The sequence below is a fragment of the Mesoplodon bidens genome (assembly GCF_964165515.1).
Source record: "Mesoplodon bidens genome assembly, chromosome: 1".
Classification (NCBI taxonomy): domain Eukaryota; kingdom Metazoa; phylum Chordata; class Mammalia; order Artiodactyla; family Ziphiidae; genus Mesoplodon; species Mesoplodon bidens.
In genome coordinates, this window is record NC_138176.1 from 165,967,828 (window position 1) to 165,985,582 (window position 17,755).

Below are 17,755 nucleotides of genomic sequence, written 5' to 3' on the forward strand. Positions count from 1 at the left end.
AGGCAAGATGGTAATAACAACAACAATAATAATATCTACCATTCTTACGAAAATAAGTGTGTGGCATCATGTGTGTCCCCCTGAGACTGGAGTTAACGCCCTATGATATTGATGAAGAAACTGACTCTGAGAGGTCAAGTAATACCCCCAAGGTCACACGGCATTTGAATTTGAGTAGTTCTGACTGTAACACCTGTGCTTCTGCCACTGTGCTACATGAACTCCATACAGAACTCTGCAGTGGCGTGTCTTCAGTTTACACTGAGACATTTTCGCTTTTTCTTCAACACTCGGTTTTTTTCCCAGACCTTGGGATGTTCACAGCCTGTGCTGCCTTCATTGGGAAGCTACACTTGGAAAGTCAACATGTACAGAAAAGTAAGTTTTTAGGAATACTACCATTTTAGCAAGGCTACCAGGATCTATTCTTCTGACACCAAGATGGTGATTCCGTGAATCACAGACATTGCCCTAAAGATTTAGGAGCACAAACCCTCTGCAAGTGGGGGAACAGCCCGCGGTGTATGTGCTGGCTATAAATGATGAACTTCTGCTGACACTGCCTCCAATCAAAAGGCCTCAGTTAGGTACCCAGAGTTGCTCACCAGGGCTTAAGCTGTGGGCTTAAAAAAATGCCCCTCTTCCATTCCTTGTTTTATATCCAAACTGATAGTAGCTATGAGTTTACACTGTCTATAAGCCTGGTTAAATTTCTTATTGAAATATTTTGCTTAAACATGTCCTTGGGTGGGAGGTCGAAGCTGTAATCTGCAGCACAAGATTATGTGAAATGGGGCATGAGGCCTGTGCCCTCAGTCTTTAAGGTACTCCCCGCTAAATGACATTATTTCCACACTCACACCTCATATTGTCTTGAGCTGTATAGTCTGTCCCATTTAAATAGAAAGTCCTGTATCAACCAAAACGTTCAGCTCAATGCACTGCACAGAGGTCCGTGGGAATGAATTAGGGTTTTGATTAATTACCTGGTGTCTTAGCCTTGATGTCAAACCTCACCCTTAATGTATTACCATGCGAACATGCATTATAGATTGGGAAACCACTCACCCACACAGGAAGTTATTTGGCTGACAGTTCATTTTACCACTTGTCAGCCCCATGATATGAGAGACGAACCATCTTTTGACAGGAAGTACTCTGAATTCTCCTAGAGATTTGTTGATGATGCACCAACCTCTGCAGAGCATCTCATGATTGTTCTTCCGGTCCAGGGTTCATGCTTTACACCCTGTTAGTGTGAGCCCTTTGGTATTGCCAGCAAAGTCAGAGGTGGCTGGTCTTCCACAAAACAAAGGCTGGTCAGGTATGTCTTACACTCACACTCTCTTATGCTACCTCATTCACTGTGGTCTCTACCTCTGTGATTCCCAGGGGCTTCAGGTGACCCGTAATACTGGCCCCTCCTTCCCTGGTCTAGGCTACACTCCGAGTTGCTGCTCTGATCCAACCACCAATGTCAGCCATGTCTGTTTTCTTGCTTTACTTCTTTACTTTAATATTCACTCGTTCATTCATTTAACAAGTACTGGCTCAGTATCTACTATGTGCAGGCATCCTGCTAGATGCTAGGGATAAAGTGATGATTATGATTGACTTCATCCTTACATTCATGATTGTTAGAGCTTACTGGAGGAGACTGACAGTAGTCAAGTACATACACATGAATATGTAATTATGAATCATAATAAAGCTAGGAGGGAAAATAATAGCCATGCCATTAAAAAAAGAGTAACATGGGACCTACTTGAGAAGGGTTGGTGGGAATCAGCCTGTAGAATCCTTACTTCAGGGCCAGGAAGCGAATCCTCTCCTCCTCCATCCTTGGGAATTGCTCTAAGCTGAAGAGAGTTTCCCCACCCACCCTTCCTGGAGCACTTGCGTCCAATGACTGGTCCACATGGGGGATACAAAGGCCTGATTCCCTTGCCTCAGGGCAGGACAACTCTGAAGAAGGTCCCAGCTATAGAGGCCCTTATGGGATAGGGTGCAGCTCCATTCAACTTAACTACTTTCTCTCCCGGTCCCGCTCCTCTCACTTCCTTATAGGACTAGTTCCTGAGGATACTTCCAGTAGACCTGCATGCAAATCTCAGAGTCTCAGAGCCTGGTTCCCTGTGTCTACATGCATGGTTGGCCAGTAGGATGATAATACTGAGTGAAAGACATCAACAAACATGGTTAGAGAGTATGACTTTTTCTAGTGGTCAAGGATGGGAAATGATGTTCTGACAATGCATGAGATGAGAGCTTGACCCCAGATACCAGATACAGGGAGGGGCTTCCCAGTTCCCAAGCCCCTCACAGAACAAACAGCTGTGGTGAACAATGCCCCATGGAAGGAGGACTCAACCAGTTGCAAGACGACTGCTTTTGCCACCCTCCTGTTCTTAAAAATACCGTCCTGTCTTCCCCTTCCCTAACCTACCTGCCTGATATGAAGTCTCTAACTGTGGTCCTGCTTGCTTATCGGATGCAAGTAATGAATGCTATACATTCTAGTACATTCCTCTCTGCTTCAGGACCACATAAATGAATGGTTAATTTTCCAGATCTGGTGAACTCCAGCAGGCTCATGCTTCAAGCATGCATAACAGCCATTCCTGAAGTGTATCATCTAATCTGACAGTCAATACTCTCATACTATCATTTCAGTCGATTTTTAAAAGTTTGTTTGGTTTGTGGCTTTTGCTTTGTTTTTATGCTGTTTTGTCTCGTCTTTCTAAAATATCTGTTTTTATTAAGGGTAGTATACAGCTATCACTTAAACTACACAATGAGGAGAAACTACAGTATCAAGCAAACGAGTCAGTTAATTATCACTGCAACAATTTGCACATTTTTGTGAGTCTATTTATCCGTTTTGAAGATTAGAAATACTTACAATGTTTCGTGGGTTAACAAATTTTCGTAATTGTAAGAATTGCTTTTTTATTTTATAAAGTCTTCAATTGTTATTACAGGACAACTAGGCATCCTACTCTTCAGGCTGACTGCTCTATTATTTTTTAACACTATTCCCAGGAACTGCTCTGATATTTTTGTTTTATGCCAACATCAAGGTATTCTCTCCTGGCCCAAACATGTAATGAGTACTCTCCAAGGAGCCCTGGGTATCTGTCTGTCTGTCTATCTATCTATCTATCATCCATCCATCCATCATCTATCTATATCTATCATCTATCTCTTCATTTATCTATCATCACTTTATCTATCTATCCATCTATCATCTATCACTTATCTATCATCTATCATGTATGTATGTATGTACATATGTGTGTAACTATCATCTCTCATGCATCAATCTGTTTATTTGTTTGGAGTACGTTATTAGAAGTCAAAATTAGTTTTTGGACTGTATGAGGTAGGCATGGTAATAACAGGCATATTAGTTCTTTGTTTTTAGATATCTTGAGTAAAAATTTTATAGGAATATGATGTATGTGCAGAACGCTATGCAAAACATAACAGAGTAGAGCTCAATAGGTTTTCCACAATGTGGGCGCTGCCATGCCATATAACTACCACCCAGATCAAGAAATACAACTTTACTGGTACGACCAAAGATCCCCCATGACCCATTCTAGTCACTACTCCTCCAAAAGTAACAACTATTAAAAGATCTATCATATTGTGTCTCTTTACCTCTTCTTATAAGGACATCATTTATATTGGATTAGGGCTCACTCAGGTATTTTGGAGGGATATGATCAACTTATAATGGTCATTTTTAAAGCTCTGTAGTTGGTTGCACACCTAATTAGGACTGTTATGTCTTTTTGGTAAACATTTTTTTATTATATATTGTCCATCTTTATCTTTGGTAAATTTTTCTCTAAATCCTACTTTGTCTAATATTAAAATAGACTTTCTTTTGTTTTCTTTTGTTAGTATTTGCAAAGTGTATCTTTTTAAAAATTCTTAACCTACTTATATATCATACTTCCAGACTTCTATAGTTTCTTATAGTTATATCATATATTTATCAATTCTCTGTCTTTTAATTATTGTGTTTACATGATTAATATGTAGTGAAATTAACATGTTTAGGTGTAAGTATATCATTTTATTGTTTTCTCTGTTTTTTTTCCTCTGGGTCCTCTTTCCTGCTTTCTTTTGGGTTATTTAGACTATTTTAGTATTCAATTTTAAATTGTATATTGTATATTTAAATATATTTCTTTATATAATTATTTTAGTTGTTGCTCTAGGGATTAACAAAATACAATATTAACTTCTAACATTCTACTTAGAATCAATATTTTACCATTTCATGGTAATGTAGGAAGTGTACCATAATATTGGTCCCTTTACCCTCCCCTCTTTATGTTATACTTTTCATATATTACATCTATATACATTGAAAACCCCTTGAGACAATGTTTTAATTTTTTATTTCAAAGGATTACATTTTTAAAGAACTGAATAGGACAAGGATAGTTCATTCTATTTACCTAGATATTTACTATTTCTGTTGTTCTTCCTTCATTTCTGTAGTTACAAGTTTTCTTCTGTTGTCATATCCCTGTGTCTGAAGAACTTCCTTTAGCAATTCTTTTAGATCACGTTTGTTGCTGGCAATAAAATCTCTTAGTTTTTCTTCATCTAAGACACTTTTATTTTACCTCCATCCCTAAAGGATACTTTTGCTAGGTATAGAGTCATGGGTTGCCCAGTTTTGTTTTGTTTTTTCTTTCAGTACTTTTAAAAATGTTACTCCCTTCTGGCATACACAGTTTCTGTTGAGAAATCAAGTCACTCTAATAATTACTGCCCTAATTAATGATTCATTTTGCTCTTCCTGCTTTCAAGATTATTTTCTTTGTTTTTAGTTTTCTTCAGTTTTTGATGTGTCTGTGCATGGACTGTGTGTGTGTGTGTGTGTCTCCTGTTTGGGGTTCACTGAGATTTTTGCATCTCTAGGTTTATGTGTATTGCCAAATTGGGGACTGCAAAGGGGGTGAACTAGGAGATTACGAACAACTTTCAGTGGTCATCGTCCTGAGTTCTCCCTCTCTGTAAACTTCCTGAGACTTCTCAGCCTCCTGGGGCTCTCCTTTTCTAGTCCTCTGACAAGAAAGTTGGGAGTTGAATGATTCCTCTGCTGTGCACTTCCCACAAACTGTGTTAGCCAAGTGGCAGGAGAACAGAGAGAGGAAAGCAATGGAGATTTGCTCCACTCTCTTGGGAGTAAAACTCCTCCAGTCAGAGAGGAAGTTTCCCTCCTTCACAATCGTAGGCTTCTACCAGTCTCCACTGCCCCCACTACTGTCACCACCCCATCCAGAAAAGAGGAAAGAAAGAAAGAGAGAGAAGAGATAGGGACAGACAATATAGATGATAGAGAGTTAGAGAGAGAGGTGACAGACAGACAGATACAGATAGATGAGAGAGAGACAGAGAAGAGAAACAGAGCAAATACTCCCCAGAGATTTCCACATTATTACTGAGCATTAAGAAACATCTTCCTCATTAGAACTACAGGACTTCTTCTGAAACTTTTCACTGTTCATGTAAATATCTCCTTCTGTGTTGCAGACTGTACTGAGTCCAGACCAAGGATACCAGAAGGGAAAAAAGTGGTAAACCCACTGCTAGTTCAGTGGTATTTTGAATTCTGATCTTCTTCCACATTCTACCTATTACCTTTTCACTGTCCTCAAAAAGCTCCTAAGGTTTAGAGCAGCTTTCAGTGAGAGAGACAGGATGCAATGTGTTTATTCCATCTAACTTAGAAATGGTACTTGTATATATAGACTTTCTACTGTTTTTTTTTCTTTTTTTAAAAGAGTATTTTGTTGATAACTCCAATCTGTCCATTTATTAATACATATTTTTCTTTAATACTTTGAACATATTTTCTTTGACCATATTTATAAAAGCAGCTTTGATGCCCCGTCCACTAAGCCCAACATATGGGCCCATTTGGAGTCAGTTTCTCTTGTCTATTTTTTCCCCATATTGGGGTTATACTTTCCTTTCTTTGTTAGACATTTTAAAATGTCTAATAATTTTGCTTGCCAATAGGATATTGTAGATAACATACTGAGATGAAAGTCTAAAATTTATTTTATTCTTTTGAGGGTCAATGATTTTTGTTTTGTTGTCATTTTGTTTGTTTTGTACTAAAACACAGTTTGCTTGCCTGGACACAATCTGCAAAAACTCCTTTGCCCTACCCCCTAGTGTATAGCAGCAGATGTCATCATACAGGTTTTTAGCCTCAAGTTGTTGCTTTTAGCCTGGCCACTGAAAGGGAAGGGGAGTGAATTTCCCCTCTGCCGGCTTAGTACCCCTCTACAGTAGGAAATCTGGGAAGAGTTTATACTTGGATGATAGGGCTCATGCTTCATGTGGCGACCTTCCTTCTGAGCTTTTCTCCACCGTCAAAATGCCAGTTACTCTGCCAGCCCTGAGTTCTTCCCTGTGATGTCTCTGGTATGTAAGTTTTCCTCTTTATTTCTGCCTGAGTTGTGTGCAAGTTGGAGAACATACCCAAATAATGATGCAGCAAGCTGACAAATCTCAAGAGGATGAACTTTATCTTTCAAGATTAGGCCTTCTTCTCTAGTTTCTGCCTGCTTTTTAAAAAGACTCCCTGGGTTCTTGTATTATTTAGCTGGGAATTTGTGCAAGATTTTGAATCTCAGCCCTTATGTGGCTCTCCCATTTCCCAACTTATTCCTTCAATGTCTACCTGCTCTGCTGCTGTGAACTCTGCCACCTGCCATCTCAAGCCAGTAAGGCTGTAGATTTCCACCACCGGACCTGGGTACAGGAGGGTGGTTAAGGGGCATCCCAAGAGAAGAAAACCACAGTGCTCACCTGATGCAGTTGCAGTCTAGCAAGAGTCAACTCCTCTCATTGAAATGGCCATTGGTCAATTTCCTGTGCCTTCAAATAATTCTTGTTAATCTAATCATTTAGTCTACTTTTTATGACTCTTATCTGTTAGAGTAATCATCCTGCCTCTTCATATTATTATTCCCATAAGTCAACCTATATTTTACCCCTGCACAAGTACAGTATGCTTTAATCACTGAAGCTTTATAAGAAAGTTTACCATAAAGTTTTGTTTTTCTTGTTCAAGAGTGTCTTGGCTCTTCTTGCCTTTTACCATTCCACACAAATTTTGGAAGAAGGTTTTTAATTTCAATGATAAAAAAGTCTATGGGATTTTATTTGGCATTGTTAAATTGATAGATTAATCTGAAGAGAACTGACATTATTACAACACTACATCTTCCAATACATGAATAGGGTATATCCAACCCTATCTTTATTTACTCCTATTTAAATTTCTCCCAATATTTCTTTGTACTTTTCAGTGTAGAGAGCTTGTACACCACTCGTTAGACTTATTCTTCAGAATGTGATGTTTTATGATGCTGTTTTAAATGGTATTTTTAAAATTTCAGTTTCTAAATGCTTGTTGGTATATAATAATATAGTTTATTATTTAATATCAACTTCATTTCTTGCATGCTTGCAAAATTCACTGATTAACACTAATGTTTTTTCCTTCTGTGGGTCTTTTTTAAATTTTCCACAAAAACGACATCATCTGCAAATAACACAGTTTTATTTCTTAATTTCCAAACTTCTCATACATTTATCTTATTTACCTCCCTTACTGAAATGTCTAGAACAGGAGTAGTGATAGGTGGCATCTGTCTGTTCCTGATCTCAGGGGAGAAGCTTTCAACATTTGACTATAAATGAAAATTATGTTAGCTGTAAATTTTTATTAGATACCCTTGTTAAGGAATTTTCCTCACATTATTGGGTTTATTTCTGAATGTTGAAGCAAACTTGCGTTTTTTGCATAAACCCAACTTGATTGTGATATATTTTGTTTCTTTATATCTTTAGATTTCATTTTGCTGGTGTTTTGTTTAGAGTTTGCATCTTTCTTACGAGTGAGATTAATGTACAACTTCCCTTTCTTGTAATGTCTTTGTCATATTTTGTGTTGAGTATGCTTGCTGTATAAAATGAGAATGATACCCACTTTTTCTGTTCTCTTGAAAGGTTTATGTAAGATTATTATTGATTCTATTTTCCACATAGAAAAGAAATAATTCACTATTGAAGCCGTCTGAGCTTGAAGATTTCTCTTGGGAGAGATTTCAATTACAACTTTAATTTCTTTATCAGATATATAAATCACATTTTCTAATTCTTCTTGCATCAGTTTTAGTGAGTTGCTTTTTTTAAAAAAAATCTGAATGTTTCATCTAGCTTTTCAAATTTATTGGCATAAGGTGTTTGTGATTTCCTCATTATAATGTCTACAGGAGCTGTATTTTCATCCCTTTATTGATTTCTGATATTTGTAATTTGTACCTTTTCTCTTTTTCCTTGATTGATCTTCCTAGGGGCTTATCAAAAGGCATAAATTATAAATATCATGAATTAATGACTAATGCATCTCTGAATATTAACACATAGTTCTTTTAGATAATTCTCTTGACTAGATTACTAAGAGTAGAAATACCGAATCATATAGTAAATTTACATGTACATTTTAAGGAAACTATTTTCCAAAGTTCCTGTATTATTTTACATTCTCATCAGCAATACATTAAGGTTCCGATTTCTCTACATTCTTAACAATACTTGATATTATCTTTCTTTTTGCCTATAACCATTCCAGTGGGTATGTAGTGATATCTCATTGTGATTTTAATTTGCATTCCTCTAATATTTAATGATGTTAAGAATTTTTTGTGCTTATTAGCCGTTTCTACATATTCTTTGATAAAATGACTATTCAAATACTTTACCTATATTTTAATTGGATTTCTATCTTATTATTAGGTAAAGGAATGATTTAAACATGCTAAATAGGAGGCATTAAAAATCCAGGCTGTTTTCAGTCTGCCCTGGTTTTTATTGTCCTGTAGTCCCTTTTGAGTCTCATATTTTGTGTGTGCAGCCTCAGAGTAAGCCAGGAGTGTGAGAATAGCTTGGAGATGCTGTGTCTCCACTGAGCACATATACAGACTCAGCCAAGAATACATTTGCCTCCATCAGGACTACAACCTCAAGCTACTAGAATGAAGCCATTGGCCTTTCCACTTGTTTGTCTCAGAGACATCATTTCCACTGAACATGAGCATTATGCATGGCCCCAAATAGAAGGAGTCCCCTTCAACTGTGTCAGAGAAGCTGTTAGTCCTCATGGTCTGCCCCACCTGGCACAACATCCACATCACCTGTTGGAGGAGGGGTTAATGAGAGCAGTCCCAGCAGCAAGCCTGAATGCCATAGACTCCCATTGTTCTTGCCCTAAGTTCAGCAGTTTATCACAGATTGTTATATGACTTTGATGACTTGATAATTTTTGTCAATTTTGTCCAACTTTTTGTGGAAAGGATTTGCTGATCTCAGTTGGCCATAGCCAGAAGTCTTGACCTTCATATCCTTCACTTTTATACTTTCTTCTTTTTAATATATGCATTTAATTCTACATATTTCCTTCTAAGAACAGCTTAAGCCATATTAAATACTTTTTGATATGTTTTATTTCATAATAACTCAACTTAAAGTACTTTCTAATTTCCATTTTGATTATATCTTTGCCTCATGGGTCATTTACAACTGTACTGCATAATTGCACATTGTGGGGAGTTTTTAGTAATCTTTTATTATTGATTACTGGCTTCATTAAACCATTTAAAAATAATATACTCTAAATCGGTCTTGATTTTGCCCCCGCCCCAGGGAACATTTGGCAATATCTGGAGACATTTGTTCTTGTCAAAATTGCTGGAGGGGCCCTGATACTGGCCTCTAGTGGATAGAGGCCAGGGAGAGTGCTAAGCATCCTATAATGCATGCCTAGGATAGCTTCTCACAACAAAGAATTATCCAGCCCAAAATGTCAAGAGTATCCAGGATGAGAAACCTTGAAATCTGTTGACACTAACCTTAAAGTCTAGCTTGTCACAAATTTTGGTAAATGTTTCACACCTACTAGAAAAGAATGTGACTCTGTCACTGTCCAATTCGCTCCTCTATTAGATTCATGTTTGTTAATTACATTCTTAGTGGATTCTGTATTCCTAATAATTTTTTGTCTGCTTGTTCTACCAGTTACTAAGAGAGGTATGTTAAATTCTCCCATTTTTGCTTATGGATTTCTTTCTTTCTCTTTTCTAGTTTTTTTTTCAATTATTGCTTAATATATTTTAAAGTAATTTTTAGGTTCATAAATATGTACATTTTTTCTGTCTTCCTGGCTAATAGACTTTTTGTCATTAGGAAATTATCTCTAGTAATGCTTCATGCCTTATCTGATATTACATCAGGTTTCTTACGGTTAGTGTTTCCATATCTTTCTTCCATCCTTTTTTTTTTTTTTTTTTTTGCGGTATGCGGGCCTCTCACTGTTGTAGCCTCTCCCGTTGCGGAGCACAGGCTCCGGACGTGCAGGTTCAGCGGCCATGGCTCACAGGCCTAGCCGCTCCATGGCATGTGGGATCTTCCCGGACCGGGGCACGAACCTGTGTCCCCTGCATCGGCAGGCAGACTCTCAACCACTGCGCCACCAGGGAAGCCCTCTTCCATCCTTCTAATTCTCAGTCTCTCTATAAATTATCTTGCTTCTTTTAAGTATAATACCATATCCAGTCTAATAATATTTGCCCTTTTATTGAAATATTCATGCAATTTACATTTAATATTGTTACTAATGCATTTAGGTTTATAGCTACAATCTTTTAATGATATTTTTCATTTATCACCAACTTTTGGTTCCTTTTTCTCTCCTTGCTTCAAACATTTTTGATTAATCAAATATTTTTATCTTTCTTTCCTCTTCATTTTCTTGCTATTACAATGGATTTTTTCCTTCTATTCTTTTAGTGATTATCCTAGATATTACAAAAATGCATTATTTAGAATCTAACCTAAGTTAGTACTTTTACCTCTTCCCAGATAACTCTGAGTTTAGAACACTTAACCTCCATTTATTTCTTAGTAGCTTCGGTGTTTTTTGTGTTGTTATTATACATTTTCACTTTGTATATATATTTTAAACCACACAAGACACTGTTTGTACAGTCAATATGCCCTTGTGTTTATCCAGACGTTTACCTTTCCCATTGTGCTCTTCATTCTTTCTTGCATATCCTTGATTCTGTCTGTTGGGAGGCAGAGATATTGAATAATATCCTCCAAAACTGAGAAAAAACTTTGAGACCGAAAAATGAAGCAGGCGACTCTGTAAAGTGTAATTACGAAGTTTATTGTGGGGAACTTACATACAGGCAAGGCTGGCGGTGGGGGGACAATGATCCAGAGGTGTTTGCAGCTGCACTCCGAGAAGCTGAAAGGGGTACAAGGGGCCAAAGGTAAAAATAGAATCTGGCTATGCAAGACAGGAACCAGGGATTTTTCTTCTCCCTGAGGGTCTCATGACCATTTAACCATATGCCTCACCAAAAGGCATTCTTCCAGATTTCATATTAGATGAAGGCAAGGGTAGGATTCGATAGGGAACGCATCTAGTGTAGGCACATTCCTTGTGAGTCAGGCTAAAGTTCCATCACAGGGAAAGGGGAGTGGGTAGGACAGCGGGACTAAGATGGAGCTGACCAAATGGAGTCAATGTGGTTCAGCACACATGGTCAGATTATTTTCCTTCTACCAGAGCTCTCTTTAGTATTTATTTAGCCCAGACTTGCAGGTAGCAAATTCTCTCAGTCTCTGTATGTCTGGAAAGTGTCTTTATTTTTCTCTTCACGTATAAAGGATATTTCTGTTAGGTATGGAATTGTAAGGTGGCAGTTGTTTTCTTGCAGCACCTTAAGTATATCATTCTGTTATCCTTAGGCTGCTATAGTTTCTCTTGGGACCTCAGCTGTCTGTTCTATTATTATTTCTTTTAAAGGTAATGCATCTTTATTTTGGCTGTTTTCAAGTCCTAGAAGTGAGTTCAGAGTGGTTTGCGCAGACAACTCTAGAGTATTTGATCAGAACGTGGTGTAGATGGGTTTATGTGGGCTTGGGGTGGGTGCCTCCTCTTGGTTATTGTAGATTCTTTATTCCATGGGAAGGGATACTGCCTTAATCAACTTGAGCTGCTACAAGATACCATAGATTGAGCAGCATTTAGATTTAGATTTGAGACACTTATTTCGTATAGTTCTGGAGGCTAGGAAGTCCAAGATCAAGGTGCTGGCAGATTCAGTCTCTGATGAGAACTTCTTCCTCGTTTGCAGATGGCTGCCTTTTTACCATGTCCTCACATCACAGACAGAACAAGAGCTCTGGTCTCTCTCCCTCTTCTTATAAGGGCACTAATCCCACCATGGCAGCCCTACCCTTATTACCTCATATAAACCTATCTCTCAAAGGCCCCATCTCCAAACACCATCACAATGGGGGCTAGGACCTCAACATATGAATTTTAAGGGGGCACAGACATTCAGTCCATGACAGGCACAGAGCAGGGCCCTTTAAGAGGGACAAAAGGCATGCACTCTTTCGTCTAATAGCTAAATACTGAGTCTATAACAAAGATTAAACTGTAAAATTAGGACTGAAAGTAAATAAATAAGCTTGGCAATTAGGACAACATTACAGAATGCAAATAATACATGCTCCAATAATACAGAAATTATACAAATGAAAATTGAGCAATGAAAGGCAAAAAAGAAGGGAGGTAGACAAGTCTGCTGATTTTTAACAGCCAGAACTGAAAGTATATCATTTAAAGCTCACAAATCAAGTATGGTCTGTTCTTCCCAATGCTATTTCTGTTACACTAATTCGATCATATGTACCTGATTTGAAATTGGTAGTGATGATGCTGGCGTACTGAGGAAGTCACATAGATCCATGAATGATATTTATCAGAGTGTTAAATTTCAAACCACAAGGGAACAGCAGCTGAACATAGCAAGCCCCAGAGGAGTACAAGACTACACATAAAGCCCAGCTACTATCTCTCTTCTTGGCTCACTATTTCTATATGCACTATCTCTGATGGCTTATTGCACATTACTCCCCAGTCACTGTGAATTTTGCCTTTGTTTCCAGAAATCAGCAGATGCAACACCTGTTTATACCTCCTCCCTTCAAACTACTTGCACTTTTATTTTTAAAAATACTGTATTTATTTTCCATTCCTCCATTTATTAGAAGTATAACATCATTGACTGATTGCTTGATTACTGGTCAAGTGTTTTTGTTGGGATTATAATTGTTTTTGTTCTGATAACAAAGTCACATAGATTTTGAATAGCCTGAGCCTAACTCTATTTTTCCCAAAGCTTGTTATTATATTTAGGAGACAGTTTTATAGCAATGAAATTTTTTTAAGTATGCACAAAAACACTAAACCTTAGTAACACTAAGAACAGATGGCCAAAAAGCACATGGAAAGATGCTCAGCATCACTAATTATCAGAGAAATGCAAATCAAAACTACAATGAGGTATCACCTCACACCAGTCAGAAGAGCCATCATCAAAAAGTCTACAAACAATAAATGCTGGAGAGGGTGTGGAGAAAAGGGAACCCTACTACAGTGCTGGTGGGAATGTAAATTGGTACAACCACTATGGAAACAGTATGGAGGTTCCTTAAAAATATAAAAATAGAACTACCACATGATCCAGCAATCCCACTCCTGGGCATATATCTGGAGAAAGCTCTAATTTGAAAAGATAAATGCACCCCAATGTTCACTGCAGCACTATTTACAATAGACAAGACATAGAAGCAAACTAAATGTCCATTAACAGAAGAATAGATAAAGAAGATGTGGTACATATATGCAATGGAATATTACTCAGCCATAAAAAAGAAAATAATAATACCATTTGCAGCAACATGGATGGTCCTAGAGCTTGTCATATTAAGTGAAGTAAGTCAGACAAAGAGACAAATATTATATGATATCACTTATATGTGGAATCTAATTTTTAAAAAAAGATACAAATGAACTTATTTACAAAACAGAAACAGACTTACAGATATCGAAAACAAACTTATGGTTATCAAAGGGGAAACGTGGAGGGGAAGGATAAATCAGGAGCTTTGGATGAACACACACACGCTACTATATATGAAATAGATAACAAAAAAAGTCCTACCACATAGCATAGGGAACTACTCAATATTCTGTGATAACCTATATAAGAAGAGAATCTAAAAAAGAATGAATATCTGTATTTGCATAACTGAATCACTTTTCTGTACACCTGAACATTGTAAATCAACTATACTCCAATAAAATTAAAATATTAAGAAGAAAACATTACGAAGGATATATAATTGAATAAAATCAGGTAGCAGAGGAGGAGGAGAAATTTAAAGTAAGCTAACAATTTATTTATTGCCCATTTTAGGACACTGTAACAGTCAGGGTTCCACCAAAGAAACAGAACAAGTGAAAAAATATATATGTATACACACACATAGAGCAGAGAACTGGCTTCAGTGACTGTACGATTGGTTAGGCAAGCCCTAGTGTATTGTGTACTCCACAGAAAAGGCAAGCTGCAAACTCTTGGGCAGGACTTATACTGCAGTCCACAGTGGGAATTTCTTCTTCCTCAGGAAAACCTCAGGTTTCCTGCTCTGAAGACCTTTCAACTGACTAAATTAGGCCCACCCAGATTAAAAAGGATAATCCTTTACTTAAAGTTAACTGATGACAGATGTTAATCACATCTACTGAATACCTTTATCGCAGCACCTAGACTAGTGTTTGATTGAATAACTGGGTACTATAACCTAGTCAAGTTGACACATAAAGCTGATAATCACAGAAAATAATAACTTCCAAAAAGAGATGATTAAGGGTATAGTATGTAGTTATAGATATGAAAGTAATCTCTAGCAAAAGTACAAGACTTCCTAAATATTTAGAGAATTACAAAATCAAAAAAGCAGAGTAAAGAGCACTTACTGAACTATTTTAAGTGATATAACAAAACAGCAAACTATAGAATAATATAAATTAAAAGAACATACATATCAATATTTTCACATGAACTAAATCTATCTCTTAAGACACAATTTTGGGTTGGATTAAAAAGCAAAACTCATGGGCATTCACTGTAAAAGTCTTTCAATTTTGCTGATCATTATAAAACTTTCATAATGACATGTTTGTACATAAACACTGATAGGGAAAAATAAAAGCAAAACACAACTCTATGTTCAAAATCTCTATAAAACATTTAAAATTACTAAAAAGGAAGTTCCAAATTTATTTTATGAAGTGAGCATAACATTGGTATCATAAGCCAATGAAGACAGCACAATAAGAAAAAACTATATAAAAACTCACTCATGTATATCAATTGAAAATTCCAAAATTAAATAATTTTGGACACAATTTATAAGTATATTACAAGAATAACAGAATATGAACAAGTGGAATTTATTCCAGAAATGCAAAGATGGTTCAATATTTTAAATATAGTAATATAACTTAATATATTAATGGACTTACAGAAATAAATTTTAGGGTTAACTCCACAGATGCTGAAAAAAACATTTCATCATTAAACATCTATTCCTGGGGCTTCCCTAGTGGTGCCGGGGTTGAGAGTCCGCCTGCCGATGCAGGGGACATGGGTTCGTGCCCTGGTCCGGGAAGATCCCACATGCCGCGGAGCGGCTGGGCCCGTGAGCCATGGCCACTGGGCCTGCGCGTCCGGAGCCTGTGCTCCACAACGGGAGAGGCCACAACAGTGAGAGGCCCGCGTACCGCAAAAAAAAAAAAAAAAAAAAAAGAAAACCCATCTATTCCTGGATTTTAAAACTTTCAGTAAAATAGGAATGGACTGTTAAATGTAGAACTTAAATTCATAATTTAATAAAAATATCAAATACAAAGAAATAAATCTAACAAAAGAAGTTGAAGACTTTTGTAAAAAAATACAGTATATTTTAGAAATATTTTTTAAAAAGAAAAAATTGAGTGATATATGATCATCAGAGATCTGAACACTTAATATGGCAAAGACACAATTTCTTCCTAAAGAGATATATAGATTCAATATAATCCTAATCAAAATTCCAGCAGGTTTTCTGCAGAAATTAAAAGTTGATTTTAAAGTTTATATGGAATCTTAAAGGACCAAAAATAGTGAAGATAATGTTAAAGAAAAAAAAAAACCGAATTACAAAACTTCTCTAATGGATATGGAGCTTTTATATAACTACATTAGTTGAGACAATGTGGTCTTGTTCAAGGAAAGACAAATAGATTGATGGAACACAAAAATGAGTCCAGAAACAGGCCCACACATATGGAGATACTTTGTGGCAAAGCTGACATCACAGAAAGGTCTTTTTAATCAATGGTGTTGATCACTGGATATTCAGGTGTTAAAGCTAGTTTGATCAGTACCTTCCACCATACAAATAGTGGATGGATCCTCAAGGTGGAATAAAGATCTAAATATAAATGGCACATCATTAAATCTTCTAGAAGATAACATGAACATAGGAGACTATATTTCTGAGGCTGATGCAACAAAGATATTGTAATGGGAAAGAACAATACTAAACATAAAACAGGATTTAAAAACTAGGGTACATAAAATTAAGTATTTTCACTCATTCAAAGACACACTTAAGAGAATAAAAAGGCAAATCCCAGTGTGGAAGAAGACATTTGTACCATATAAAGCCAACAAAGGCCAAAGTTAGTAGGTTATTGAAAAACAGGTTAGAGTTTTACCCTGTTTTATATGAAAACAATAAATCTACAGTAATTAAAACTACTGGCCCAGGGATAGACAATTAAACAAATGGAACAGAATAAAGAGCCTAGAATTAGTGGGATAAGAAAAATACTTCCCACTGTTTTCCTTTACTAAAAAATTTCAGAAAACTTGAGATAGAAGATGGCGGAAGAGTAAGACGCGGAGATCACCTTCCTCCCCACGGATACACCAGAAATAGAGCTACACGTGGAACAACTCCTACAGAACACCTACTGAACGCTGGCAGAAGACCCCAGACCTCCCAAAAGGCAAGAAACTCCCCACATACCTGGGTAGGGCAAAGCGGAGAGATCCCCACACAGAGGATCGGTGCCGAGCAGCACTCACCAGCCCGAGAGGCTTGTCTGCTCGCCCGCCGGGGCACGCAGCGCTGGAAGCTGAGGCTCGGGCTTCGGTCAGAGCGCAGGGAGAGGACTGGGGCTGGCGGCGAGAGCTCAGCCTGAGGGGGGCTGGTGTGCCACGGCTAGCCGGCAGGGAGTCCAGGAAAACTCTGGAGCTGCCGAAGAGGCAAGAGACTTTTTCTTCCCTCTTGGTTTCCTGGTGCGTGAGGAGAGGGGATTAAGAGCGCTGCTTAAAGGGGCTCCACAGACGGGCGCGAGTCGCGACTGAAAGCGCGGAGCCCAGAGACGGGTGTGGGACGCTGGGGCTGCTGCTGCCGCCGCCAAGAAGCCTGTGTGCGAGCGCGGGTCATTGCCCACACCGCCCTTCCGGGAGCCTGTGCAGCCCGCCACTGCAGGGTTCCCGGGATCCAGGGGCGGCTTCCCTGGGAGAACGCACGGCGCGCCTCGGGCTGGTGCAACGTCACGCCGACCTCTGCCGCTGCAGGCTCGCCCCGCACTCCGTGCCCCTCCCTCCCGCCCGGCCTGAGTAAGCCAGAGTCCCCGAAGAGGCTGCTCCTTTAACCCTGTCCTGTCTGAGCAAAGAACAGACGCCCTCCGGCGACCTACACGCAGAGGCGGGGCCAAATCCAAAGCTGAGACCCA